Here is a 4,943-nt window from a genome sequence, read left to right as displayed (position 1 = left end):
CATCTTTCTGATAAAAATACATCTTACCCCTAAGTTTACCCCAATAAAGACTCAAAATTGCGTGCTGATATTGTGTTAAGATACCCTGGCCCGGTTGTATAAAAGCCGATAAACACGGACGAAAGCTAAAAAGTGACTGCAGGTCTTGTTTTTTCTCATGCTCTGAGGAGATTTACAGCAAGAAAACTTTCCATAACAAAGTTCCTATAGAAATAGGACTTTATAGCTCTGACTAACTTAATGAAAATTTAAACATTTTTTTCAAATCCTTATTCAGACCGAGCCTATTGTGATTTCTCATCTGGCAATGCGTTTGTTATCAACTGGTTGATTGGCAGCATTTCGCCACAGTGACCAAGCACGAATTATGGGGACTAAAAGAAAACTGGTTCCTTCCTTTAAGGATCCACATCGCCCTTTGCGAACAAACTCTGTATGTTTGAATTTTCTTTACAAACGTCACGTGCTCAGTTTGGATTATCATGTAAAACCAAAGATGGTTGCTATAGAGTGATCTAACTCGAGTGACCAGCAACCATGCAAATGCATTGGACCAAAGGAAAGTCATTACAAAAGAAAAGAGCTCAACTCAAAGAGTTCGTGGCCGCCGTTTTATTGTTTCTAACATCAAAATGGCTCCTCTGACGCCCTGTGAGGACGCTATATCATGAAATAAGCTCCATTATCTCCCACATTGCTCGGGCAGTTAGACACCCAGAATTTAAATTTTCCTCGTTGCTTGGGCTGTCAATTTTACTTTCTATTAAAGGGTACCATTTTGCTCTCTTTCTGATATAACCTGAAAAGTTCATTGTTCGCCTCATGGTACCACCTTATCCGCATTTTGTTTTAAACTATTGTAATTAATTAGATTTAACTATAATTTTTAACTATAAGTAATTATTAGATTTTATTGTAATTTTACCAAATTTAAGATTTTCTATCACCATTCTTACTAGCTTCTAGGGTTGCGCCTCGAATGGGTAACTCTATTTTCCCGTTCGCGCAATTCCTATTGGTCCTTTTCTTCTTTTAATTATATTGTAATTTTGTGACCAATAAAGTTGATAGACTAAACTTGACAGACTATAAAACTACACTTAACAGAGGAGCCCTAGCAAGGGCGAAACTAATAAGAGGGTGCAGGGACTATGCACTCCCCGCTGAAATGACATGCGGCTTTCTAGTATAACTGATATTGTGCAAAAACAAGCTTAAGTTACGCCATTCCTTTGTGGTGCACCCCCTCCTAAGAAAAATCCTGGATCCGACCCTGCCTAGTCCCTTGTCAGTTTCATGTGGGCTTTATTCCAAGAATTTTGTTGTACTTGATTCAGTGTGTAAATCAATCCAATTAATCCAATTAGTGGCCTCACAATGAATTTGTGCATGGATTCTGAAAGCCTCTCGAATTATTACGGACCAACGTGTTATAAAGTGCAAAGCTGTTCACGGGATCTTGTTTCATCATGAAGTATTTATCTAAAAGTCGATGGGACGTGTGTTGTGTCCGGCGTAGAACAAGGACATGTGCTATGAAAAGTAGACCGGTCATGTTCGTGAAACTTTTATTGCCTTTCCTTTTTACATTACTTTGTAAGTCTACCACTACGATTATTACATAAAATTGAACTCCATATCGGCAATTCAGGTAACTTCATTGATTATTTGTTAAGAGAAAGGCAGAAACGGCTTTATTTTTCAATCTTGTTCGGTCCTCATTTGTCATCGTCACCGTCACCGCCATCTGCTTCAGTTGTTGGTTGGCCCTAGAAAATAAAAAAAAAATTACAGTTTAAAAGGCCCTTATCAAGGGCTAAATTTATCTATTTTAGTACAACATTGAAAAAACACAAAACTTAGTTTAAATTCCCCATTCTTGAATGAAAGTAAACATGAACGGTAAACAATCAGTTTTTAACACACTTATCGTCAGTTCTTTTTCATCGGGAAGACGAGAATAAGGGATCAATTTGTATTTGAGGAGAAACTAGAGGAATGTATTAGTTTTACGTAAAGAGGACTTATAACAAATAAACAATAGGTCTCTTTTCATCCACAGTAATTACAGAAGGTTTGCAGAAATATAACACGTACCAAAATACCAAAATAACACATCATTTAAAGTTGATATTGGAGGTAAAGTAAAGAGGCTTGTGCGAGGGAATATCATTAAAAATATATTGCATCTTAAATAATGCCCCCATTGGCGTCTGTTGCAAGCTAGTACCAGTCAAATACCAAGGGTAGCCTGATCGTGAATGCAGATATTGTGTAGTAGTATTGAACTATTTTCTGTCATGAGACACTGAAAATAAATCTAGATATTAATTAAGACAATGCGTTTTTACCGGGTCGCTAGACGGTTTCAATCTCTTATCCAGCATTCGTGCCGAAAATTGTTCCCACTGTTTTATAAACATCGTAATTGTAAAATAATTCTTTCTTTTTCTTTCTAAAAGTGCAAGAATTAAAAGCGTTTGAAGATTATCAAAACTCGTCTCAAGAGATATTTTGCTTGCCGGTCATTTTGACGTTGATTGTTCAAGAGATGAGCACCACTTTATCGTAAGGAGTTTCTTCTAAGTTTAAACTCTTGCAAATGTAGTTATCTGCTTTGGGATTGTCAGACAAAAAGTCGTCAACTGAAAAATACTTGAAACCAGATATCTAGTGTGCTATTTCCACAGTTCTCTTTGTACAGTTTTGGAAGTTTGAAACTCAAACACCGTTCACCATGAGACTTTGGCTCGTCATTGCTGTCGTGTTGGTGGTAATTTAGTGTCAAAAAGATTAGTTGACGGTACTTTTAAGTTAAGTGATTTTTTTAATCACCCCTAGATTGAGGAATTGATAACACATCTGTCCTAGCAAACCACAATTTAAAATTAACCCGAGAAACTTTTTGATCAAACTTAAGACAAAGGACACCTTTGCGATTTGTGACGTGTAGCAGTTTCATGAAAAGAAGACTAGAACGGCAACAACTGATCGACGACGAAGGAAATGGTGCTGTTTAGAGCAAGGAAAATAAATCCCAAGTGAAAATGGTTATTCAAAGCACTTGCTGTTCAAAGCGAAAAGCCTTTCTTAATTCACGTCGAAAAAACGATGAGATTCCATTTTAGTTGGTTATATCCTATGAGATGAGCGACAAAAATGCATATTTTGAAATGATGCTGTTTAGAACAAGGCAAAAATTCAAAAAAAAATGCCAAGTGAAAATGGTTATTCAAAGGCCGAAAGCCTTTCTTAATTCACTTTGAAATAGGGATAACATTTGATATTAGCTGGTTATTTCCTATGAGAAGAGTGACATAAAAGCACATTTTGATTAAAATCACCTTAATTTCCCGATGCGGAAGATTTCATTACAAGCCAGTACAGGATTGCAGGGAGGTTTGAAAGGCATTTCTTTTCGATTTAGGCGATCACCTCACTAATTTGAAACAATATGGAACAAAATCTCATATGAAACTCGTCGCTCAAACTGCGATTTATTCGGAAGGAGAACAATCCTTTTCAATCTCACAGTGTTTATTCATATTAAAACAATAATGACATCCAAACAGATGTCAGCTGGGTGTTCCTGCGTAGTAACGCGAAATAATATTTTTCAATGGAATCGGTTAGTCCTCGAAGCTGAAGTGAAGGAATCTGTCATTTTTAAGCATTATAACATCATCAGTATCTTTTCTTTTTTTTTTAGGGAAGTTTTTGTAAAAAAAAAAAACAGCTCAATCGATTTTTTTGTGTCGTTCCAGAACAGATTATCTCAGCTATTGACCAAGGCTTTATTTATTCTATCGTCTTTACTTTTAGTGCTTAGCTGTGGTGGAGGAGGAAGCAGAGGTGGCGGTGACGGCGGCGAAGGTGGAGGTGGTGGTGGTGGTGGTGGTGGTGGTGGTGGTGGTGGTGGTGGTGGTGGTGGTGGTGGAGCAGGCGGTGATGGCGGTGGAGGAGGTGGAGGAGATGGCGGCGCCGGTGGCAGTCGTAGCCTTGGTAAGTAGTTTTCTTGTATGTTCTCCTTTTTAAGTAACATCCACATTGAGAGAAAAGCTAACATAGCTTCAAAAAAAGAATAATTTGTAAGTTATCTCTCTTAAAACTAATACACTCTTACTGTTTTTCTTCGAATACAAATTGATCCCTTAGTCTCGTCTTCCCGATGAAAACGAAACGATAAGTGTGTTAAAAACTGATTGTTTACCGTTCATGTTTACCGTTCATGTTTACTTTCATTCAAGAATGGGGAATTCAAACTAAGTTTTGTGTTTTTCAATGTTGTACTAAAATAGATAAACTTAGCTCTTGATAAGGGCCTTTTAAACTGTATTTTGTTTGTCTTCTAGGGCCAACCATCCCTGAAGGTGTAGGGCCAACAACTGAAGCAGATGGCGGTGACGGTGACGACGACAAATGAGAACTGAACAAGATTGAAAATCAAGCCGCTGTTACCTTTCTCTTGACAAATAATCAATGAAGTTACATGAATTGCCGATATGGAGTTCAATTTTATGTAATTATCGTAGTGGTAGACTTACAAAGTAATGTAAAAAGGAAAGGCAATAAAAGTTACACGATCGTGACCGGTCTGCTTTTCATAGCACATGTCCTTGTTCGGCGCCTGACACAACACACGTCCCATCGACTCTTAGATAAACACTTCACCAATGATGAAACAAGATCCCGTGAACAGCTTTGCACTTTATAACATGTTAGTCTGTAATAATTCGAGAGGCTTTCAGAATCCATGCACAAATTCATTGTGAGGCCACTAATTGGATTAACTGGATTGATTTACACACTGAATCAAGTACAATAAAATTCTTAGGATAAAGCCGGCATGAAACTGACAATAGACTAGACAGGGTCGAATTCAGGATTTTTCTTAGGAGGGGTGCACCACCAAGGAATGGCGTAACTTAATTTTTTTGCAGAAT

This window comes from Orbicella franksi, chromosome 1 (genome assembly GCF_964199315.1).
Source record: "Orbicella franksi chromosome 1, jaOrbFran1.1, whole genome shotgun sequence".
NCBI classification, from domain to species: domain Eukaryota; kingdom Metazoa; phylum Cnidaria; class Anthozoa; order Scleractinia; family Merulinidae; genus Orbicella; species Orbicella franksi.
This window is presented reverse-complemented; position numbering follows the sequence as displayed.